We start from the raw sequence: 27,019 nt of genomic DNA on the forward strand, positions 1-27,019 counted from the left end.
AATGTACAAGTATCAATGAAGCAAGCATTTTCATTTACTAGCTACTACAGACTTGATTGCTATACATTATGTAAGTTAGCTTTAGATCATGACATGGCTAACGAGAAAGACGTTAACCACAGGATCATGACTTCTCACGTCACATCCGGCTTTTTAGACAACTATCTAGTTCACATACTTACTTACAAATGGCTTTTAAGGAACCCGCAGGTCCATTGCCGCCCTCACATAAGCCCGCCATCGGTCCCTATCCTGTGCAAGATTAATCCACTCTCTATCATCATATTCCACCTCCCTCAAATCCATTTTAATATTATCCTCCCATCTACGTCTCGGCCTCCCCAAAGATCTTTTTCCCTCCGGTCTCCCAACTAACACTCTATATGTATTTCTGGATTCGCCCATACATGCTACATGCCCTGCCCATATCAAACGTCTGGATTTAATGTTCCTAATTATGCCAGGTGAAGAATACAGTGCGTGCAGTTCTGCATTGTGTAACTTTCTCCATTCTCCTGTAACTTCATCCCTCTTAACCCCAAATATTTTCCTAAGAACCTTATTCTCAAACACCCTTAATCTCTGTTTCTCTCTCAAAGCGAGAATCCAAGTTTCACAACCATACAGAACAACCGGTAATATAACTGTTTTATAAATTCTAACTTTCAGATTTTTTGACAGCAGACTAGATGACAAAAGCTTCTCAGCTGAATAATAACAGGCATTTCCTTTATTTATTCTGCGTTTAATTTCCTCATGAGTGTCATTTATATTTGTTACTGTTGCTCCAAGATATTTGAATTTTTCCACCACTTCGAAGGATAAATCTCCAATTTTTATGTTTCCATTTCGTACATAATTCTGGTCACGAGACATAATCGTATACTTATCTTTTCGGGATTTACTTCCAAACTTATCTCTTTACTTGCTTCAAGACTATCTAGTTCACTTCAGCTGAAAATATGGCTTTAAGACACGGCCTCAGTATCGTAATAAACTACTTTCTCACCTAGTTTATCTAGCATTTGTATGTATTTATTTACACTGCAAGTGGACAAACACCCGGTGACAGTGGTACTTAATTACACACAATAAAAATAATACACAATACAAATTAATAATAAAATAACACATAAAATAACCTAATTAAGTGAACCTACATTTCCATTACAACCTATATATATACACACACATACATACACAGGGACATCATTTTATTTTTACTAACATTTTTAATATTAACTTGCCTATACCTCTGGATCATCGCCGTTTGCTTCCCCGTTCCACGACTGGAGTTTGATGATACTGGCGTAATATACAAACAAATCACTTTACTAGGTATAGGAGGGAAGAAAAGTAGTTCATCCATTTACGTAAACTAAGAAATATTGCGCTTTTGAGTTTGATCATTTTCATTAGGTTTTTGTTTAATCAAAATACAGTACAGTATTAATAATGAGTGTTTTTACTCACGAACTGAGCTGTCCATGTGGACGTACTCATTATGCAGTGTATATTATACTGTCTACAGCACATTAGCGTACAGTGTAGAGAATGAAGTTAAAATGAAAAATAATCATAATATGGATATTTAAACACATTTTTTAAAATGGTGCATATTATTGCACTATAGACTATTGTACCTAATCTCAATTAATAGTTTCGTTCTTCGTACTAGTAACTCATGTTGAAATAATTCTGTACCTACTCTATAAAATAGTACCTTACGTACTGTAAATTCAATCTTCACTTCTGCCTGATCCGAAAAGATAAAATTACTCAGACATACTATCCTTTCAAGTGGTTATATCGTAGGGTCGTAGAAAGGGAGGAAATCACGTGACAGTTAATTACTTAACAGGGCCCTTTTATTTAAGTTATTTTAAACAGTTGTATAATATTACGTAGACGTCCAATTCCTAACAGAAATTAATGTTCTGAGAAAAGAGCTAAGACAGCCCGGCCACTAGCTGGCGAATAAAAGCTGGTGGGGGAAACCGGGATACGACGTAGGCAAATGGACGACAGTACCTGTGCGAAAATGATTCAATATTGAAAGCTCTTTTGTCGCTGGAAAACGTGAACATATTTCTGGAACGTACTGTTTACTATGACCGTAAGGCTACTATGACTGTATATGCGGTCTTGGTTCTGTGTGGAGGATGGTTAAACTTCATTAGTAGAAGGGGTGGGAGTGAAGTACATTCAAAAACTCAGGTACAATAAAAATTGAAGTAAAAATAAAATGATGTCCCTGTATATATATATATATATATATGAGGTGTTGTAAATAATGCTACTAATATGTTTCTTTAGTAGGGTCTTCAAGTCATTTGTCTTTTGATTGATATCTGGCTTCAATGTGTTATTGTTGATTAACGATAGGTTACCACATTCTATTTTATCATTTAGTAGTGTATCGTATAGATCTTTTGCAGTGCTGTTTATGTTGTTTCCATTTTTCATTGTTGACCAAACTTACCATAGAATGCATTTAAAAGTAGTTCAGCCATTGCACGTAACGCTTCAGGGTTTAGTGCTATCAATATCCAACTCAGTATCTAGACTATTTTTTACGTCTTCAACAAACAATTCTTTACTACTGTAATTATTTTCCCACAGACTGCTTTCTAATTTTATTTTTAAGAATTTTGCAATGTAACTTTTAAACATGGTGGTGCTTGTTTTTTTAAAGTGTCAGACTTCATATATATTTGTTATACTGCATCTCATTTCAAGTATCTTTTCAATCTCAGGTATGCTTCATGTACCAACAAATCTTCTCTCAAAATCTGTGTTGGCACTTATGATTTTTAAGATTACCACATTTACTACATAATGGAAACATTAATTTTTCTTCTTTTATAGTTAACACAGGATGGTACAATTTTCTTGATAGTTGTACAGACCGATTATTTAGTCCTGACAGCTCAGCGATGCAAAAGAGGGGAAGTAATCGGAGGAGTGGAGAGAGTTCCGGAGTAGAGATAAGGGCGAGCAGTCAGTAAAGGCAAGCGAGTGAATAAACCAAACACCCCTTGGCGTAACTAAATGGACTCACCTGTCCCATGCGCACATCTCCGGCGACTGTCAGGACTAAATAATTGTACTGTACCTCACATTTAATTAACCCAAACCAGTTTGGATTGTAATTTTGAGGATTAAATATTTTTATTGGGTGACCAACAAGAAACTTATCATAGAACATAAGTGTTGGATACAAACTTTTTACCACGAACGTGTAATTTAGATGCATTTGTGCATCCACCAAAGTAAGCATCACTAGGATTGATTGGAGTTACTATATTATTTCATGTTTCATTTTCTTGTATGTAGGTTCTCATTCACACTCCCACATCTCTACTACATTATAACCTTCATCTCTTAGCTGTTATGTAAAATGTTTTGTTTTTTATACAGGTTACCCAGGCTTTCTTTATTTTTGTTGTTAATTGTATCATCCTTATAACAGTTGGGACAACCTGCTAGAAGCATCCATCAAACTGATAAACTGTTTTAGTTGTTTTATCATATCCATCAACCTTTCATCCTAGTACACCACTGTTCAGAGCATGTTTTGTCGACTTGCCTGATGTTCTTAACCATGATCAAAACTTTTTGCTTATGTTTATGATTGCTATTTTTTAATACTGCTATGGTGTCGGATTTTATATGATAATCTGTAAACTTAACCATTGCCACATGATATTTAAACTTAGTCATTGTCACATGATGTCTAAACTCAGACATTGCACACCTGAGATTGTTGTATACTAAAATGGGTCACTGTTACATGTAGCTATCTAGAAATGTTTTCCTAAGTTTTTAACTCCTTGAGTAAATATGTCTACATCAGACTCACAATACTCACTCATTTCTTTCTGAAAGTCAAATACGTAATTTCCTTTAACTCGTTCTTTATGCCACTGCAAAAAGCGATTTTCTTGTATGCCAGTGTTTACACATGTCTTCCAGTTTACATTTATTACACTCTTTCATAGTTTTATCTCCATAGTATGTTACATTTGGTATTGGTCCTACATAGATTTGGTTTTCTGTTGTGTTGAACCAGTGAGAAAAACATCCTTTTTTACTTCTGTTAATCCAAATGTATCCGGGAATGCACTCAATGGTTGAGAGATATAGTTGTAGCTATCTATGAATCTCATATTTACATTTTTGAGATTCATGGACATGATTTGACAACCTTTATAAATTGTAAACGATTTGAAACTCATTTCTCATACGAAATACCAGTCATATGATCTAGCATTGTGTGCTGTAACTGTGTAACCTTAATGCTTTTTAGATATTAACCACTCACAGAATTTATCACAATTCCCGAAGTAAAATGTTTGTTCAGTTAGATACTTTGCAACTTCATAATTTGATTTATGCTCTCCACTCTCCTGGTTAGCTTCAAAATCAAAATATATTTTTCTGTGTAAATGCATGTATGTTTTTTCAGCTCAACTTTATCCAAACAAATTTGACATTTAAAATACTGATATTTGTCAGAAGCTGTTTTTATGTAAGTATTACATATTTTACATTTGTACATATACCCATCTAGTTTTTCTTTATGCAAAAATTCAGTGTAACAATCAACATTTTCATCGTCATAATCAGGATTAACCTCTATATATTCATTTTACAATTCATTAATTGAATCAATTATTTTTAAAGAGTAGGCTGCCCACTGAATCAAATTTTTCAGGAGAGTTAAACTGTATATTGTATATCACTTTCAGCTATTTTCGTCAGTTTAAATGTGTTCTTTACAACTCCACCAAATGTGTGTGCTATTATGGTACCTGGAGTTCTTTTGCAACTGTGAGATTTGGCTGATTGCAAATTATTGTTTTTGTTCCTTTGTAATTCTCTTCTGTAGTGACTCAATATATAATACATCTTTCTTAATATATTGTGCCCACCAGTGTTTGTAATCAAGTATATCTTCTCTCTTTATTAGCGTTACATTAAATTTATCAGACTTGCTTGATTGTGCGATCAGTCAGGCATATTCATCTGAAATGTGAAGTCTGTTGATTCTATGCAAGCATCTATTTTTTTTTATTCCGAAATCCGGGTTACAGGGGTTGAATGTGTGTCCCCTAACTGGAAAGAAATGATTCACAATCTCAAAATCTGCCAGTAACTGTCAGAGCAGACAGGATCTACAGTCTTCTGACCTAAAAATATTTTCATTAAATGTCCAGTGCTTATTCAGCAAACTTAATGAAATAGAAATCTTACTTAACGAAGGGAGATACATAGTTTTTACTGTTTCTGAACATTGGTATACCAAAAATATGCACGAGCTTGCCATTATTAACGGTTACCAATGTGCCAGTATGTTACAGAACTAACTACATTCATGGAGGAGTTGCCATTTATCTCTAAAATCATATTACTTTTTTTCCATTAAACATTGAAAAATTTTGTCTAGAAAAACATTTTGAAACAGAATGATTCTTGACAACCACAAAACAATTATTGTCTCTGTGTATCATTCGTCCAATGACAATGTAAAGTTATTTTTGGAATTAATTGATAAATTTCTAATATTCTTAAATTCTTATAAACTTTCAATTATACTTTCTGGTGATATTAATATTGACATAAATATCAACAATGATATCAACTCTTAGTTTTTAAACATATTACGCTCTGCAAATTATGCTAGCCGCATGCCGTTCGAGGAGAGATGAAAGGCTGTTATGCGTGTTTTTGTAGTGCCAATGAGATTACAGAAAAATAGCAGATTCAAATTGCAAGCCCCTGTCTGTTGTAATAGTAGCAGGTGCGCCGAATCTTGCAACCCAAGTTCTGAAGAATGCATCTACAATAGTCTCTGCAGAAACTTCAGATATCAGGATCGCTTCAGGCCATCTTGTGAATCGATCAATCATTGTTAGGCAATACTGAAAACCTTTGACAACTGGAAATGGACCAATGATGTCTATATGTACGTGAGCGAATCTTGCGCTTGGCATGGGAATATGTACTGGCATGACTTATTTTACTTCTCTGACACTGAAGAAGACACATATGGGCCCACTGCATAATTTCTTAATTAATTCTAGGCCAAACAAACTTGCGCTGTATAAGTTTCAGATGGAATGTAAGGTCGAATGACCTGTATTGAAATATCACAATAAATTGCTTCCTTTGATTCATTTACCGGAATTTTTGTTAGGCCTAATTGTAAGCTGGTTGAATCAGATTGAGGATGTTGTTTAAGTTCTTCATCTGCAGCAGCCTGTGCAGCCATGAGTTCATCTGAGGATATTATCATCGGCATATCTATGGCACTCATATGTGACAAACAATCTGCTACAACGTTGTCCGTATCCTTTACGTGGATGATTTGCATCGTAAATTGACTAATGAAATCTCTGGGAGAAACTTTGTCTGCTTTTATTATTATTATTATTATTATTATTATTATTATTATTATTATTATTATTATTAAAACATGACTCAATGGTTTGTGATCAGTTACAATAATCACTCTTTGTTCTTCAACTATACAACGAAAATACTTAAGGCTCTTGTAAATTACTAAGATTTCACGATCATGTGTGCTGTATTTAATTTCCGTATTGATATGCTTCTTAGAGAAAAATCCCAAAATTTTCCAACGGCCGAAACTGTACTGCTCGAGTACAGCACCAGAAGCATGCATGTGAAGAGCTAGAGTAGCATTGTTCTGTGGGTGAACTAAAAGAGTTGCTTGCATAGTTCAAATGCTTCTTCAGCCTTTCTATTCCACGTAATAAGACGCTTGTCACTCTTTTTTGCACCGTGAAGATGAATATGTAATGGGGCTTGTATCTGCACTGCATTACTGAGGAAACGTCTGTAAAAAATTAATAATACCGAGAAACTTATGTAAGTCAGCAATGGTCTTAGGTTTGCGGGCAATCTACAATTGCCTTAACACGATCTTCAAGCAGCCCAACATCACGTTTATTGATTGTGTGGTCTAAGTACGTTGACGCCGAAAGTACACTTGGATAAGTTAATAGAAAGTCCATGTTCGCGCAACCTCTGGAAAACAAGACGAAGATGTGGTTCATGCTGTCCCTCACCCTTTGATGCTATCAATAAGTCGTCAATGTAACATGTGCAGAAATCAAGTCCACGAAGTACACTATCCATTAGATCAGGGGTTTCCAACCGGTGTGTCGCGCAGCCCCATGAAGTGTGTCGCAAAATTTTGGAATTGAAAAATAAATTTTATGCCATCCAGAAAATTTGGAATTCTTTGATATGGTACATTTTATTTTGAGACAGACTTTACCAATGAAACGTGAATATCTGCAACAATGCTCAGTTTAATTTTTCTGTGTGGCGATAGTTAATTAAAAGGACACATCAGCTACTATGGCTATTTGCCGCTTATCTAAAATTCTTTAGAAATCAAAAACACAAATGAACACAAACAATACAAGTCGAATGCTAATACGAACTAAAAAACATTGCCACATTAAAAAGAAGTACACAAATGCAATATTAACAAGGTGATTCATAAAAAATCATAGTTCTCAGACCCTAGGTAGTGTTTGAAAAAAGAAGATAAGATAATAAAACAAACACCACCAAAGACAAATTATACGGCGCATTTCAAAATAATAAATTTTATAAAAATTTCTGATGTAGAAGGTCCGAAATGCCAAGTACCAGTATGTGAAATCAAATATAAAACAACAAATGTAACCTCTGGATGTGAAGGGTCCAGAGGATAAGTAAAATGGATCAATAAAAAACTGAATCACCCTATCAAGTCCTGTATTGGATAAAAATTTCAAAAATGCATTTTCACAATTAAAATCATTTCCAAGGACGTCACATAGAGTCAGCCGAATTGAATATTGTCGACTGACACGGTCATATTTCCTACAATGCAATAAAATATGTTAGATCGTAAGTGATACACGACATTAAATCACACTCCGGCTGAGGCTCGCCACATAGGAGATGGTCATGTGTCAGACGACAGTGACCAATCCTCAACCGGGTGAGTAAAACGTCGTGTTGTGACGCTCTTGTGGACAAATCCCAACCTTGAACAGTATTCTTTATACTTTGTAATTTGTTTCCGTCTTGTGGAGACCATTCTCCTTCCCATTGCCGTTCACATCTGTGGAATAACGGTTAGTGCGTCTGGCCGCGAAACCAGGTAGCCCTATAAAGCAGGGCTGGGCACAAAGAGCGATTTTTACTCTCTCACGGGGAGCTATATGACTTCTCTTCAATCCCTTTCTTCCCCGCCGAACACCGCGCAGCGTTGATGCTGTGACGGTTGAATATTAAGTGTCCCCGTTTAGAGTTTGGATTCACTCTCGGTGTCCAGCCCTGCTATAAAGCAACTAAGCCAGGAGATAATGGGTAGGGTGGCTAATTATATCCCTTAATTGTTGTATTTTTTGTTTCAGAAAATTGTTCATTAGCTGTTTCTTTCCAGAATTCATCAAATTGTTGAAGGATGAATTCTACATAATGGGATCCTACTTTTACACAAGTAGAGTCTAATTTATGAGATTTATATCTTGAAATATTGTTCTTCTCCAATGAAGTGTTGCTATGAGACTGTATTGCATTGTACAGTAATTGGAAACATACTTTTTGGCGTGGTATTACTGCCTTGTGTTGAATTCTTCTGATTTTTAATGTCTATCAGAGATAGGTGAGATTTTGTTTTGAAGTATTTGAGAATATGTTGAGGAATCGACATTTTCAGACCAATGTTTGACCTCATAAAATGGTATATTATGTTAAATCATTATATTTCAGGAAATCAGAATAGGTCTACATTTTGTCATCAGAATTATGGTTTTTCTTTCTGTTTGCAATTACTTGGTTTTGATTAGTACGGTAGACCTACAATAATCATATTCCCTGTTGGACAGCTTGTAAATTAATATTTTTTGTCAATTATTTTTTAACCTTTAACATATTTACTGAATAGAGTAGGGAATAGAGTGTAAAGCAGCAAGACTTAATAAAACAATACACATCTCTATTTTTCGGCTTTAGTGTTGCCCCTGTCTAGTGTCAAAAGATTCTATTAATACGAAAACTGTAACACCACTGCCACCTGGCGAGCGAAATTCTATTTACTCAAGTGAAAGTTTTTGATAGGTTAGACTCTAGACGCAAGTTGTGCGACATAGTTGCCTAAGCAACAAACAAACAAACAAACATGGCATATGAAGAGTCAGACCTGGAGTCCATTCATAACATGTTTGAAGATAACAGTGATGCTGGCAAAGATTATCAACCCAATTATGGTGATCTGACTTCATCAGGTAAGTTACTTTTGTAATAAGTATATTTTAATGGATGATTTCTTATTTTTAATTATATTTTTGCAAAGTTTATATAATGTGACGATTAGGCAAGTTTGTCTCTTACATTTTTTCAAAACCCATAAGAAATGCAGAGGGTTAGGCACTATTTTTGGTGGATATTTTCGTTTATATTTTCAGTTAATATTTTATAATGTAAGCAAGTTTAGCTCTATTTGCATGTGTATGAAACATAATTAAAGGTACCGGTAGTATTTTACGAAATCAAATCTATTAAAATCCTTTGATGAGGTTGGTTAGGCGAACTTGGTGCCAAGTACGAATAATTGTTGTTTGGCTAAAATTGATTCATAATTTAAGTAGTATTATTAGTTATTAGTATTATTAAGTTCGGATACGAAAAGAATTGAGGCTGAATATAGAAAACAGTGAAAACTTAAATAATTAGGGTAGAAAAGAAACAAAAAGTATTTATGTAGTAAGACACATAAAATCAAATTGTTCAAAATTAAACTGAGGTATTCTTTCGCTTCCAGGTTATAAGGTCCATAACAAAAGGTCCACAAACTAAATAGTCCAACATTTCAAGTCCTATATACAATTTGTCCATCGAGTGAAAAAATCCAACTTCTATGTGGTCCACCATATTATAAAACCCATCATATGAAAAGGTCCATACAAAAGGTCCAACATACAAAGTTGTTCAACAGGGATGAGTTACTAACTAACCTCCCGGCTCTGTTGTCAGACAAGAACTTGCTGGAGTTCATAACGAAGAAATTATCGTGTCTTCCACAAAGAAATGCAGTAATCAGAGTGGTTTCTTATCAGCAGAAGCTAAATCGTCCTCTACTTCCTCAATCAATAAGAGAAATTGACATTGTTGAACCCTACAACAAAACATTGAGGGGAGAAAATGTTATCTTCTTTGATTCAGGTGTTAATGATGGACAAGTGTTAATGTTTGCCACCGATAGAAATTTAGAACTTTTGGCTGCAAGTGACACGATTTTCAGTGATGGTATGTTCAAGACTGTACCAAATCAATTCCTTCAGTTTTTCACAGTGCATGGGATTGTCGGAGGTTTTGTATTTCCTTTAGTACAGTACCTAACTGCAAGTAAGACTGAAAATACTTATTGCATAATGAGATAAAAAATTATTCAGCACATTTAAATCTCATTTGCAATCCTACCTATACAATGTATGACTTTTAAATCGCCAATATGAATGCTTGTCGACTGGTATTCCTCAGGCAGTAGTGAGTGGGTGTCTTTTCCATTTCAGTCAAGCAGTATGGAGAAATGTAGTCAACAGGGGTCTGAGGGCACAATATTTGGATATTGAAAACCCTGAAGTATGAAACCAAATACAGGAAACTATGGGACTGCCCTTTATTCCGCTAAATGACTTGCAATCTGTTTGTGATTTATTAAATTTGTGGATGATGTCTTGGACTTAGCATCTTACATTGAAATTACATATATTACTGGTCATCTGGCAAGAGGGCGAAGGCAAGCAGTTCCTCCTAGATTTTCTCCTACGACATGGAACATCTATGAATTAGTAATTAATGGCAAACAGCATACGAATAATGTGGTTCAAGGATTCCACTCCCAATTCCAACGACTTACGGTGGCATATCACGTGAACATTTGGCGATTCATTAGCCATTTGCAACAACAGCAATCGGAAACAGAACATTTAAGTAACCCAGCTTCTTGGTGGGCATACAAATATTAAGCGGCCAGTAAATAAACGATGTATCAATAATGGATTTTCAACATTATCGGTAATTACCAAGATTACAAAGATAGGAATAAAATTTTTCGATATCATACCACATGAAATTATATAGCGACCCTCAATATGAATTACATATGTAATATTATAACATAATTGAAATGACAATAAATTTCTCGGCACTTTCCTTGCACTTCTCCTTGTCGGACATTTTAGGAAATGGACGAATTTATTTGTGGACATTTTTAAATGTAGGACATTTTTAAGAAGAGGACTTGCTGACAGTGGACTTTTCAGGTAAGGACATTTTTATGGCATGGACGAATTTTCTACGTGGACATTTGTAAACGTTGGACATTTTCGTAGAAACGACCTATTGCAAAGTGGACCATATCTCACTTAACCATTCTTTCAAAAACTGATGTGAGTACATCTTCACTGCTATGTGATACATCTTCTAAACTAACAATAAGTACGATAATGAAAGTGAAATGATAGCAATATTGATCAGCACCCATGTAATTAAAATAATGACTATGATGAGTATGGAAATGAAATAAGTAAAATTAGATCCAGCATTCTGAGCAATATATGAAGCAACTAGAGACTACTTCACCAGTCAAGGAATGAAACAATAGGCCCATCTAGAAGATTTCAGATCCAACAAAAAGCAGGGTGGTGACCGCTGAATGTACTGTAATACAGCACTGACATTTAAAGTTATATTTAATTTTATTTCTTTTGTATTATTTTCTCTTTTTTGCTAATTAATTCCATTTGAATATTGATTATTCGATTCTCTGTCTTCGTTTTGACTAATTTTCATATATTGTTATCTATATAGAGGGGGCAACATTTCTTTAGTTGCCTGAGGTGGCAAAAATTATAAATACAATCCTGCATCAATCTTATTGAATTATATCGGGACCGTCCATAGCTGTGGAGTAACGGTCAGCACTTCTGGCCGCGAAACCAGGTGGCCCGGGCTCGATTTCTGGTTGGGGCAAGTTACCTGGTTGAGGTTTTTTCCGGGGTTTTTCCTCAACCCAATATGAGCAAATGCTGGGTAACTTTCGGTGCTGGACCCCGGACTCATTTCACCGGCTTTATCACCTTCATCTCATTCAGACGCTAAATAACCTAAGATGTTGATAAAGCATCGTAAAATAACCTACTAAAATAAAAAAAAAATATATCGGGACCAGGAAATTTTTGGAAAAATCATGGAACTCGGCTGTTTGGAAACTTCGAATAAATACATAAAACTTGTATACAAATCCTCTGTTGCCAGATATTGAAGTGTTAGTGCTAATCTTTCATGAACAGGTATTGCTTCTCACCAGTCTGTCTTTCTTGCAAAGTGTTAGACTATTTTTCATAGTAACATTTCAAAGTCTGTTGGTGAAATTCGACAGAGGTTTTAAAACTATCCCACTGAATTTAACGTAAGTAAGTAAACAAGTCAATGCTTCTATTCTATACCAATTGCGACTTTTGTATAGTGGAATCTGTCACAATCACCCTTTATTTTTCAACTTTATTTTTGTTAGACTGCCCATAATAATTGCTGCACTTACTATAATAAATCGTCTACCATTATTGCAAATAACCAGCAAACGCAAATGTTCCCTGACCATTTGCTGATTATTTGTATGTTGCTCCAAACAGTGAAAGTTCGCTTCATCACTTGTTCATTGTTCGTTTCCTATGTGTGTACACACCTTTATTGATGTCACTAATGAGGTTTATACCTGTCTTCGGACAGTTGATAAACAAACAAATGTAAAGTAAAATATTGATGTTTGCATTAAGGAATGCACTCGGGACAATTCTAAAGAGGCAGAAAGCTTCCATGAACAGTTCAATACTCGCAGTGCAGAATATGTGGAAGAAATCTTGTCACCTTAGTTTGGTGGCATATTGCAGTTTGTGAAGGAAGGTGAAGTGCTGGTTGACAAGGGACAAGCAGATGAACTGAAAAATCGTGAAAGTGAGTATCTTTGTTGCATATCATTTAATTTTGTTACTGCCACTATAGATATTAGATACTTCCAACATGTTGTTATGGCTGGTTCTACCGGTCATCAGTTTTGTTATGATCAGTTCTGACACCAAAATTATTGTGGCTCTACTTGGATAATCAGAAAGGTAATGGTTGAGCTATTATCTTAGATTGGTACTGCGTTTACAAGACAGGATCTTATAAAGTACCTGACAATGGCGCTGTCGTCAACTCTCTTGAAACTCATTCTCGGAAGTCTTATTTAATAACATGCAAAATTATAATAAACAATCATGCAGGTCATACAAACGCTTCATAAGTTGATCTGGAGCTGTCGAAATTTCCTAGCACGAATCTGTTGACCACTGTTGATGGGTCCTTCAACAAATTCCAACGTTTCTTCCTCTCGATGGATAAAATTGCTAGATTACAAAGCCTTCTGCTTAACATGGCTGTCCTGGTGTAAGTTTTTATTCGTTGTGATGCAGAAAAATTCCTTTCTGCGGATGCAGTCGTGATGGGACAGATCAGTAGGCATATAATTTGTAAAACTTGGAGTAGTTCCTGGAATGCCAAACCCATGCTTATGTTCTGTAGTTTAGAATATAGGTCACACACATGTTTTGATTTAATATTCACAGGGACACTATTTCTCTAGAAGTTCCTTGTTTATGTTTAACACAAAATTTGAAGATCCATACAAGTCAGCAAGTTCTGGCAGCATCTTGAAATTCATGAAATCAGAAGACTTTGGATGACCAACTGATACTGTTTCGCAGAAAACAGAATTTTCTTCAAACCGTCTTTTCATTTCTGATATGATATTATCAAGTATATTATATAAACTTGCTCTCAGCAAAACCTTATCTTGTTGCTCTGAATCGGAACTCTTCAGCGTAGCGTCATCATCATCAGTAACAAAATAGTCTCTTACCAGAGACTGAGGTGATCGATTTAATTTAATTATGGTTTATTTAACGACGCTCACAACTGCAGAGGTTATATCGGTGTGCCAGAATTTTGTCCCACAGAAGTTTTTTTACATGCCAGTAAATCTACTGACATGAGCCTGTCGCATTTGAAGTGATCAATGATTTCTTTTTTCTTGTGCAGAGACACTGATTCCGAAAACTTCTGTCATACAAACAGCACTGGAATAAAATTCTTCGAATTTTTCTTCGTTTCGGAGCTTTGAAAAGTTTTCTATCATTGCCTTAATGAGGGACGAACATTTACTAATATCCATTTTTGAAGACTGAGGTGCTTCCGATAACGAATTTGCAAGAGCAAGAACATGGTCTAAATAAACCAAATAAAATAAGATGTAAAATTTTTCTGGCTGATGTAACAATCCAGTAGCCTCCACAACTTCCTTCTTTTTATTGCTATCAGACAGTTTTTTTAGGCCCAACCTAACACAGTTAAATTGGCTCTTGAAAAAATGAATGCATTATTTACTTCTTATCTTAATTATTGCTCTGGATCCGTGGTTTATTTTTAATTTTGAGTGTTTTCCGTAAAAAAAGAAACTAAAAATTCACGCGTGGGCCAGGTCGACCCAGGCCCACCTGTTGGCTATGCCACTGACGACAATTTCATTACTTTTCTACTGTTGAGTAAGAATGCAATGATTATTTTTTGCACTAAAGTAAATGAGGTCTTATTTGCATCTTGTTTCATGGACATTCGTTCAGGCTTGTGTTAGTTGTTCCAGATGTTGTCTTAAAATTAAGTCGTAAGTGAAATGGAGGTATCAGAAATAGCAGAGAATATAGCTATGCAGAATGCTAGTACAAAGAAAATAAAATTTTTTAATGTACTTCTAACTCATCGAAAAGAATACAGATCATGAGTCAAATTACAGAAGACGCTTGTTTAAGTGTTGAGGATTGAGATGTTCTCAGAATATTTTACTTATAGAAAGGAGTAGATTAATGAGTGAATGAAATCTAATGGCTTCTTGTGCTACATAGAATGCTCACCTGACAGGACTTATCATTGTAAATACTATGAGGTCCTACAAGAAATATTAATTGATTTTTTTTTAATTAGTGCAGCATAAGTTTTAGGTATTTTAGAAGTGACGCATGTATTTGCGATAAATTTAGAACCAATATATCTCAACTTGAATTAGAAATAAACAACGATAAAGATGCAGCTCAGATACACAATTTGAATAGGCAAAAACCACGACTCAAAATGAATTACATAAGAGGAAAAGAGATACTTTGTATGAGGTAAAGTGTTCTGAATGTTTGGATACCTTTGATATCCAGAAAGTTTATGATTAAGGAAGCAATTTCTATGGATTACCGGAAGAATCTTCCGATTCCTAAAATTTCAACAAGTGAAGCATATTACCACAGGCAACTAAAGTCTTTTCGTGCTAAGTCCATACACTTTCTACTGGAATTCTGTATTTTGTACACATGATGAAACAATTTCGAACAAAGCTCATGATGAAGTATGCATAATATTGTGGTATTTCTGTTTTGAAATTTTGCCTGACTCTATGCGTGAATTCAATATGTTCTGTGAATCCTGCTGATGACAGAATAACACATTTTATTGTGATTCGATTTTTCCATTTCTTAGTGCATATAGTGAAGAAATTTTTTTTGTCAGCAACATTTCCGGAAAGAGGCCATTCATACCTCGAGTGCAATAATAATGTAGAATTTATAAACCAGAAGATAAGATGTGAGTTTCCTGATGACTAGTGACATGAGATTGCTAATCCTAGGAAGAAACCTGAACCATTCTTCATAGTTGACTGCAAGATAGAAGAAGTATTTTAGTCCACACCTGTGGAGTAATGGTCAGCGCATCTGGCCGCAAAATCAGGTAGCCCGGGTTCGAATCCTGGTCGGAGAAAGTTACCTGGTTGAGGTTTTTTCCGGGGTTTTCCCTCAACCCAGTACAAGCAAATGCTGGACCCTGGACTCATTTCACCGGCATTATCATCTTCATTTCATTCGGATGCTAAATAATCTGAGATGTTGATACAGCGTCATAAAATAACTCAATAAAAAAAAGAAGTATTTTATGGATGGGGAGAATTTCTGAATAGCTACTGCAAAAAGAAAGCCCTTTCGCCTAGAGATCCATTGCAATCTACAATGTAAAATAAGATACTTTACTAAAAATGTGTTCCTGATTATCATCAAGCGGACGATATGAAAGCTATGTAGTTAGTTTCTATTTTATTTGTCAAAATTATTTTATATTTAATTTTATTTATCGCATTTTAATTTCAAATGCTATTAAACATCCAAATTAGTCTAAAATAGTCATTTTCTAACATTATTTTAATTATATTTCAAGCCACTGAAAAGAAATCAGAAGAAGAACAATGCGAAATAGTTGAAAATCTTCAACCACTTTATATGATGACATTATATTTCAAGTCCCGCGCTGTGACATTGTGGTCTCAGATGTCCTGCCTAAGACTTGCGTTACAGAATGCGTGCTGGTTCGAGTCCTTATGAGGGAAGAAATTTTCTCATGAAATTTCGGCCAGTGTATGGGACCAGTGCCCACCCAGCATCATGATGCACTTGGGGAGCTATGATAGGTAGCGAAAGCCAGCTATAATGGCTGGGGAGATCATCGTGCTAACCACACAGTACCTCCATTCTGGTTGCATGATCGTCCATCTCTAATTCGGCATGTGGACGTGAGGCCAGCAGCTGGCTGGTCGGTCTGGGCCCTTCATGGGCTGTAGCACCAAGGATTATTATATTTCAAAACGGCAACATTCAATGACTTTCAAAAGTCCTGCAGTACAAGACCAATGAAAAGAAAACGAGAATTATATTTTGAAATTATATATAAAACGCTCAAAAGCAAATTAAATGTCTGAGGTAGAAGTGGTGTTTCACTGTAATGCACGCTGTATCCCATGTATCTCGAAGTTTCCTATTTGGACCTTGATCGTTCTTATTTTGGAAGTTTACACATTGTTTGTTTATATTGCATTGTCCATTATTGCCATCCAAATTTAGAACAAAATGGCATTGTATATTTAATAAAAAATCATCGTTCTTTACATTCCACCACGTCAATTTCTGTTAAATACACACATAACTAAGTACTAAGTGCTTAAACTTTAAAATTCGTTTTTTCTCGAAACTTTCTAAAATGGACCTTGAACGTTATTCCTGTGTACCCTTCAAATGTTAACAGAAAATGAGAGAATTGAAATTCCGATGATAGGATTTGGTGACAGAAACCATAGACCTATACAACAAGAGGTATGCCACCTATTTCTGAATTCTCTCATTTTTCCTGATGAGTGATGACTGGAACTTGAGAGCTCAAAATTTAGTAAACATAGCCAGTTCTAATGACTGTATATTTTGCAAAATGTTCTGAAAGGTTAAAAGTTTATATCTTCTTTCCAGAAAAGGCATTGGTACTTGTTCAGTCTTTCTCTGCGGGATGGAAACGATCTTTGGAGGAGTTGAATCGAGAGATCCTGTCTTCATTTCCCACTTTTGGTGACTGGTTCCTCACTTCTGCAGTTGGCTCTCACCCAGTTGGTACAGTACTATCACCATTTCCAAAAATTATTAACACCAAATACTCGTGCACATACTTACTTACTTACTTACAAATGGCTTTTAAGGAACCCGAAGGTTCATTGCCGCCCTCACATAAGCCCGCCAGCGGTCCCTATCCTGTGCAAGATTAATCCAGTCTCTATCATCATATCCCACCTCCCTCAAATCCATTTTAATATTATCCTCCCATCTACGTCTCGGCCTCCCTAAAGGTCTTTTTCCCTCCGGTCTCCCAACTAACACTCTATATGCATTTCTGGATTCGCCCATACGTGCTACATGCCCTGCCCATCTCAAACGTCTGGATTTAATGTTCCTAATTATGTCAGGTGAAGAATACAATGCGTGCAGTTCTGTGTTGTGTAACTTTCTCCATTCTCCTGTAACTTCATCCCGCTTAGCCCCAAATATTTTCCTAAGCACCTTATTCTCAAACACCCTGAACCTATGTTCCTCTCTCAGAGTGAGAGTCCAAGTTTCACAACCATACAGAACAACCGGTAATATAACTGTTTTATAAATTCTAACTTTCAGATTTTTGGACAGCAGACTGGATGATAAGAGCTTCTCAACCGAATAATAACACGCATTTCCCATATTTATTCTGCGTTTGATTTCCTCCCGAGTGTCATTTATATTTGTTACTGTTGCTCCAAGATATTTGAATTTTTCCACCTCTTCGAAGGATAAATCTCCAATTTTTATATTTCCATTTCGTACAATATTCTGGTCACGAGACATAATCATATACTTTGTCTTTTCGGGATTTACTTCCAAACCGATCGCTCTACTTGCTTCAAGTAAAATTTCCGTGTTTTCCCTAATCGTTTGTCTATTTTCTCCTAACATATTCACGTCATCCGCATAGACAAGAAGCTGATGTAACCCGTTCAATTCCAAACCCTGCCTGTTATCCTGAACTTTCCTAATAGCATATTCAAGCGCGAAGTTAAAAAGTAAAGGTGATAGTGCATCTCCCTGCTTTAGCCCGCAGTGAATTGGAAAAGCATCAGATAGAAACTGACCTATACGGACTCTGCTGTATGTTTCACTGAGACACATTTTAATTAATCGAACTAGTTTCTTGGGAATACCAAATTCAATAAGAATATCATATAATACTTCCCTCTTAACCGAGTCATATGCCTTTTCGAAATCTATGAATAACTGATGTACTGTACCCTTATACTCCCATTTTTTCTCCATTATCTGTCGAATACAAAAAATCTGATCAATAGTCGATCTATTACGCCGAAAACCGCACTGATGATCCCCAATAATTTCATCTACATACGGAGTTAATCTTCTCAAAAGAATATTGGACAAAATTTTGTACGACGTCAACAAAAGTGATATTCCTCGAAAGTTACCACAGTTGGTTTTGTCCCCCTTTTTAAAAATAGGCACAATTATGGACTCCTTCCATTGTTCTGGTACAATTTCCTTTTCCCAAATAGCAAGTACAAGTTTATAAATTTCGCTATATAATGCACTTCCACCCTCTTGTATTAATTCTGCTGGAATTTGATCGATACCCGGAGACTTGTACTTTTTCAGATTTTCTATCGCAATTTCGACTTCGGAAAGTGTGGGTTCGGGTATAAATGGCTCAGCAGTTTGTATTTCAATTTCGTCCCGATCATTTCTATTTGGCCTATGTACATTTAGTAGTTGCGCAAAATAGTTTTTCCATCTGTTTAGGATTGATGGAGAGTCTGCAAGCAAGTCACCATTCTCATCCTTGATCACGTTTACCCTTGGCTGATATCCGTTCTTAAATTCCTTTATACCCTTATATAAATCTCGAATGTTTTTATTCTTACTATTTGTTTCTACCTCATTCAGTTTTTCCTTCAAGTAACCTCTCTTTTTATTCCTAAGTGTACGACTTGCTTCCCGTCTTTCATTGAAATAATTATCTCTCTTCTCCTCAACTGGATCCTGTAAGAATTTCAATTTTGCCTGTTTCCTTCTTTCTACTACCATGCAACAATCTTCATCAAACCACGGTTTCTTTTTCTTAGTTTCATAATAACCTATGCTCTGCTCAGCTGCAATTTTGATACTATCTCTGATATTTTCCCACACGCTATTAACATCTAATTCTTTCTCAACTTCGTCGGAACTTTCTAAAGTGGCAAACCTATTCGAAATTTCGACCTGATAATTTTGCTTAGCTTCCTCGTCCTTTAATTTCAAAATATTGAATTTAGTAATATTAACTTGCTGCTCTACTCGCTTGGCTACTGATAATCTTTCTCTTAATTCTCCAATCACCAAATAATGGTCAGAATTACAGTCTGCACCCCTGAAAGTTCGAATATCTACTATACTAGTATGTCTCCGTTTATCTATCAAGATGTGATCTATTTGGTTGTGTGTCAATCCATCTGGAGAAGTCCAAGTATATTCACAGTTGACGAATATTCATCACATCAAGGTGGAGCTAAAGAAATACAAGACAAATTTCTGAAGATATATTATGGCCTGCTGTGATAGGTAAATAAGGGAATAGTTTGATGAAGAGCTTAATATATTTAAGTTAGGAATATTTGACTTTTTAAAATTAATATATTTAAATATTTGTTACATCTGAATGGTGGGAGAATTGTGTATATATAGTCACTGTTTAATTAATCATATATGAACAATTAATGTGTTGATATAATTTTTGTTTTAGTGTTTGAATGCTAGATACTCATTCGCAGTAATGTGGTTCAGGTGTTATTTATGAATTATTTACAAAAATGTGAACAAGATTTAAAATTGGAATCATATTGTAGTTGAGCATTGTTCTCAAATCACGTGCGACAATCATACTGCTTTTGTGGTGCTTCAGTTTGTGGAAGTTGTACCAGTTAGTGTCTGCTATGTTCGAACATGAGAGAGACAATAAGACATTAAAAATTTCGCCTTATTTCATATGAAAAACTAATCGCAAGATCTGTGCTAAAATGCTTAACTGGTCAAAATATGAATGGGTGGGAGGGGAGAACAGAGAATATTTTTTTAACGAGATGGAACAAACACGACAGCCTCCTCCTGCAGAGCGAACATTGGCAAATATCGAACTTCGTTGTACTTGACAAACTTGAACCAAACATAGCGCCTGTAATGCACAATGCTAATACCAACTGTATTAAATGAATGTAGTGTAGCAAGTTTTTAACAACATATACAGGGTGTAAAAAAAAAGTTACAAGCCTTGGTGGTAGGTAGATGAGTACCATGTGATCATATTTTGTTAAATAAACTCATGTCCAGAAACACTTTGTTTACATGCTAGCATCTCTGAAATGTGGAGGAAGACATAGGCAGTACGGATCACAAAAACTAGGAAAGAAGTTGAAAAGACAATTGAAATACTGTAAGTAAACGTTATTTTAATTAACTACAGAAGATGCTCCAAATGGCTGCCACCAACTTCGATACATTTTGTGCATTGCTTGGATATGTCATGTCGAACTCTTGGAAATATTCTTGGCATATCTGGGACGACTCCAGCTGCTATTTGAATTCGTGCCACAAGATCTTGTTGTGTCTCCATGGGAGTCTCGTACACCAGAGTTTTCATGTACAAAGAAATCCAATGGTGTCAGGTCAGGTGAGCGAGGGGGCCAGACTATTGGGCATGGGTCTCTGGACATGGGTGCAATTTCAGTTTCAATTGTCTTTTTTACTGTACTTCTTTCCTAGCTTTTGTGATCCGTACTGCCCATATTCTCCTCCACATTTCAGAGATGCTAGCATGTAAACAAAGTGTTTCCGGACATGGGTTTATTAACAAAATATGATCACGTAGTACTCATCTACCTATCACCGAGCCTTGTAGCATATATTTTTTTACACCCAGTATAGTGGAGGGGTATACGTTCATATATCCTAGTCCGTAAGATTTTAAATGAAGGAATAGCATGACTACTGAGCATGTACAGCTTATGAGTCAGAATCACACTTCGAACTTCGAAAAATGATGTGATATACAGTACTGTTATTTGAATAATTTTAAGGGAAAAATTGTTCCGGGGACGGACACCGAACCTGGGACCTTTGGCTGAGCACGCCAGTGCTCTACCGACTGAGCTCTATCAGACCCTGGCTGTTATTCCCTTTTTATCCACATACCTCAAGTGGGTTGACAAGATGTCAGAGACCTAACATTGAGTGCACACTTTGTGTGTGACTTAAATTTGTGGTTTTCTGTTAACAAATGGTAACATGTATTATACAAATCCAGCTTTCATGTAAAGGTGACTCGAATAATTTCAAAGGAAAAATTGTATCTGGTACGGGCATCGAACCTGGGACTTTTGGCTGAGCGCGCCAATGCTCTACCGACTGAGCTACCCTGGAACTCCATCAGACTCTGTCTCAATTATTAACAGAAAACCACAAGTTTGAATCACACAGAAAGTGTGTACTCAGTGTTGGGTTTCTGACGTGTTGTCAAGCCACTTGAGGTATGTGGATAAAAAGGGAATAATTGAGCTGGGGTCTGGTAGAGTTTCTGGGTAGCTCAGTCGGTAGAGTGATGGTGCACTTGGCCAAAGGTCCCAGGTTTGATGCCTGACCCCAAAACAATTTTTCCCTTGAAATTATTCAAGTCCACTTTACAGGGAGCTATACCTGAAAGCCATATTTGTATAGTACTGTTATTTATTCGTAAATGCGCTCGATAAAACAATGACAATGAATCTACCAGCACGAAAATTGGCTGGTACTGAGCCAACACAGGAAATTAAATGACCATGAATGTGACGATGCTCTTTCACCTGTGCAAGTGCTGTGTGCAGATCTTGTTAGTATTAGGGAGTACAGTAATCATATATCAGATAGAGACATCAATAAAAGTATTTAGTAATCTTAATCTTTAGTACCGGTATGTAGTAATCTGCATTACTTGGTTATTCCCATTTACTAGTCTTAGTTGCTTTCCTCATTTAACAGTGACATGATTTAATAAGCATTCTAAGGAACTTTATGAACAGGTTCCTATTTCTATAGAATTACAACGATATACAATATCAATAGCACTGGCAACGAATTTATCTGAAAATCTTTCAGGTACACTAAAAATCTCACAAAAAATGCAAACACGCACAAAAATATCTTCCCCTTAGGTCAAAGTATATGATGGCTTCAGTTAGGATTGACAATGAATTACGTACCAGCTGACAAAATCCATATACATTAGGTAAAAGAATTTGCGAACACCAGTCAATAAATATTCCTTACTGTTACTTTTCTAGGAATTTGTTTTTTTTTTTTATGATGTTGGTTTATCACTTGACCGTGATATCTTTTTCTTTTTTTTTTTTTACGCACGAGGGGCCCGAACTTAACCAACAAGTGTCTCATAAGTAGTGACAGTAATGAAATTTCATATTCTAAAACATGCTTACTACCAGTATGGGAATAAGAATTTTCATGATTCACGATGTGTAGAATGCAGTTAACCCAAAAAATGTCATATTTCATTATGTTTTAGCAAAATTTTCATACTTTCCTTCATAAAAATATTTGTCATTTATTTATGCTATTACCCCCCTTCCATTAATATTTCTATAACTAACACTGAACCGAACTTTCCTGATATTATAAGGATACAACAGACATGTTTTGCAGAAATAACTTGAAAAACTCAAACCACCCATTCTACTCTCAAGTTAATAAGGTGCTTGAAGGTAAGAGTAGTGAAATACCACAAATATTAACCTACCAACTGTAGCACATTACAAATATGCTCCTATTACTTCATGTGATATGGAGTAATCTTTTCATTGTACAAAATAATATTTAACAGAAGGTGTAATCTTTGTCAGAAAATATAGAAAAGTTACTTATGTTGTGACTTGTGTTAAGTGCAGCCAATGTTAAGAAGTTTTTTTTTTTTTTTTTGTTTTCTTTGCTGTAAAAAATTGAGTTGCCTCTTTCTTACATTCAGGTAACTACAGTATTAATTATTTTGTAAATTATGAGTTAAACCTGCTCCAAATAGTTTAGGAACAAAGATATTGTAGCATTGAAATATTAAATAAATATTTTCATATATTGGCAAAATTTTCTTCATATTGTGCTAGTCTTAGTCAAAAGTCAGATTTGTCGTGAACTGACGAGTCATATTATACAGTACCGGTATGTATAATGTGTTGTAAATTTTATATTCATATTGCAAACATTGCGATTGATTTTTTATACAAGTAAGCACTGCTTGGCTTACACTTACGACAACAGGCACTATCAATCAGATGTCATATAAAACATGTACAGTACTTTTTTTTTCCTCCTCTAGGATCGGAACTTGCACAACAAAGTGTTTGAAGGCTTAATTATGAGGCAAGCCCTGTCATTGTCACATCACACAGCAACCCTGTACAGGTGAGGAAAGATATCTACTTTCTTCAGAGCAGTGGTTTATAGTAACCGACTTGTTTATCTGTCAGTAGGGCTAGACTGGTTTAAGCCACATTTTTCATCAAGTTATAACTTTTAGAATGGCTTCATGGTCTGTCAGAGTTTTGAGTGCACATAAGCCTGTTTGGCTGCAAATGTCCATTCTTTATTATTATTATTATTATTATTTTTTTTTTTTATTTCTTTATTAGGATAGTTAAATCATTTATGTGTATGTGTAGCTGGCAAGTAATTTGCTCTTGTAAAGTACACGATATACCAGTAGGCTCCAAGTTCAGTAGAAAATCTAAATTAAGATAATTTAGTTACAGTACCCACAGATCGATATTGCTTTCTCATTTCCAATGTTTATCATTAGGTACCTGTTATGTCCTCCTTTCAGTCTAATAACTTCATGAATTATATTCTAATTAACGTTTTACTATAGACTGTGTAAATACACACATCAAAATTGTCTAAGGAACAGATGATTTTATTAATAGAATTCTTTCCAAATCCTAATAAGTACTAAGCATTGGGCACACGTAAGTGACTTTATTCATTTATCTATGCACCAGACACCATAGCAACCATTATTTTGTTTTATGAAGCATTCAAGGAGGCCTTGCCTTGATAATTCATGTGGCATATTGATGGATATTTTCTAGGTATAATAATGAATATCATTATATGTGTTGTGCTAAAGTGAAGTTCATTGGCTGATGATTTGTTACAAATATTAGTAAAGTGTGCCTTACTGTAATTGGACAGTTATATTGATTTCTCTTTTAGTGATACAATTTTCATCAAGATTTACAAACTTTTAAGTTAAATTTCATTTATTTTATTGTTGGAGTTGTTGTTAGAAATCACATATTTTATTTGACAAGATAATCCGAAATTTCAGTGAATGGAAATAAATCCGATAAAGAAATCAACTTCTGTTAAATGTAAATTATGTCATAAGCAATTTACTGCCCGAGGTCTGCACCTTCATATAGCTCGTAGTCATAATAATAATAATGATGATGCTGATATATTGCCTCAGCATACATCTAACACAGACAAAATAAGTGACTCTGCTCCAAACTTACATTCAGTACATCTAATGTCAGAGACGTCATTGCACCAGGAGGACGATTCGCCTAAGCAGTTAACAAAATGTGATTATGTGGTCGTTTCTTTAAGAGTATTAACCACCATTTAGTGCGTTCCCATCCTCAAGAACACAGGAATAAAATAACTCAGTCCTACCAAAAAGGAGCATCTCTCTCACAGCTTTGTGTCGTCCAAGAGACTTGCCCATCAGCAGACACACATGAAGACTCTTGACCTTCAGGTATGGGAACACAAATTTGAATCACTAGCGCTTTTGGACCTCCCTTATAATAACGTATTTGATGATACTGTATATAGTTATTGCGCCTTTTTAAAGGATGCTATTAGTAATGTAAAGGGCCTGAACATCCATCCATTAAATATTACAAACATCGACAAAAATGGAAAAATAATCCCGAGGAATGACTTATAAAGGATCAAATAATCCCAAGAAAACTAGTCGTAAAAATGTCGAGCGGAGGAAAAATAAATTTAACTTTGAATTAGCTCAGTTCTATTATCATTTTCAGCGTAGGAAAGTTGTTCAGCACATAATGTCTTATACTTCGGTTGAATGCAAGATAGTTGAACAAATTGTCTCTGACCATTTTAACAATCTGTTTGGAGTCAGTAATAACTGCTCGCTCGAAGACTATGAATATGCTACTAAAGAAGAAAATTTTGTGTATGTGTATGTATTTATTCACACTGCAAATGGGTATACACCGGTGGCAGTGGTAACTAATTACACTCAGTAATGACAATTACTAATAAACACAACTAATAAAAAAACAATAATTAATAATAATGATAAATAATAATAATAATAATAATAATAATAATAATAATAATAATAATAATAATTTCAAAGGCATATTGGTTCCATTAAGTTCAATGTTAGTTGAAAAATGAGTTCTATTCAGTCAATACTTAACATAAAACACAATAAAACATGTTATAACAACATGTTTAAATGTTGTTATAACATGTTTTATTGTGTTTTATGTTAAGTATTGACTGAATAGAACTCATTTTTCAATTAATAATAATAATGATAATAACAAGGAGCATCCTAAATTACTATATTAAATGAAGCATGATCACTTAAAATAACATTTAAAGTAAATCTAATTTATATCTTAACCCTAAGTTCGAACTAAGACCCACGAGTGTGACAGGTTTATACCTGCACAAGTACCTTTCGGCACTACACTTATTTCGCTGTCAACTCACTCACTGCACTGACTGTATCCTGAATTAACTAACACTTCAAAACCATTGCACTGTTCAAATACTTTGCACAGCCACTTCACTGACATAAACACACTTCACTTACACAATAGACTTCACTGATACTACACACTTCACTGACACAACACACTTCCTCACTGATAGAACACTTCAAATAACAAGATATCAATTACACCCTTTAAATCATGTGTATAATGTACTACCGTCTATTAATAAAGTCTTTAAGCCTATTTTTAAATACATTTTTGGTTATTGGTAAAGCCTTTAGTAAGTCTGCGGGTAAAGCATTCCAGTACAATTGAGAAAAGAAAACTTTCCAGTGTCCGTCCTCTGTCTTCTTTCCCTCAATTTATATGAGTGGTCGTTCCTTGAAGAGTAATTTGGCGGCTGCAACCTATTTTTTATTTCTCTCCAGGCAGGCTCACCTCTGTATGTTTTGAACATTGCTCATAATCGAATTCGCATTCTCCGGTCTGTGAGTGTGTCCCATTTTAATGGTAAATTATTACGACAACACTTGAGAGCCCATTTTTGAATCTTTTCCAGTGTCTTAATATGTTCTAATCTGTAAGGATCCCAACATGCAGCACCATATTCTGTTACTGGACGAACTAGTGATTTATATGCAATCTCTTTGGATTTATCAGAGCCTTTTC

The 27,019-nt window shown here is 35.2% G+C and overlaps 1 long non-coding RNA gene across 3 annotated transcripts in view; it reads left to right on the forward strand.

The window, feature by feature from the left end:
• The first annotated feature begins 6,639 nt into the window (after window positions 1–6,639).
• The window catches only part of LOC138696210 (uncharacterized), a 55,889-nt gene continuing 35,509 nt past the window's right edge, over window positions 6,640–27,019 (forward strand). For 2 of the 3 annotated variants that reach the window (XR_011331286.1, XR_011331284.1), the window contains exons 1-4: window positions 6,640–9,314; window positions 12,870–13,047; window positions 17,463–17,600; window positions 23,914–23,999. This is a non-coding gene — a long non-coding RNA (uncharacterized lncRNA). Of the gene's footprint in view, window positions 9,315–11,190; window positions 11,355–12,869; window positions 13,048–17,462; window positions 17,601–23,913; window positions 24,000–27,019 lie in introns of those variants that run through there. The other variant, XR_011331285.1, reaches the window with a different exon arrangement.

The sequence above is a fragment of the Periplaneta americana genome, chromosome 3, assembly GCF_040183065.1.
Source record: "Periplaneta americana isolate PAMFEO1 chromosome 3, P.americana_PAMFEO1_priV1, whole genome shotgun sequence".
In the NCBI taxonomy this organism is placed as follows: Eukaryota; Metazoa; Arthropoda; class Insecta; order Blattodea; family Blattidae; genus Periplaneta; species Periplaneta americana.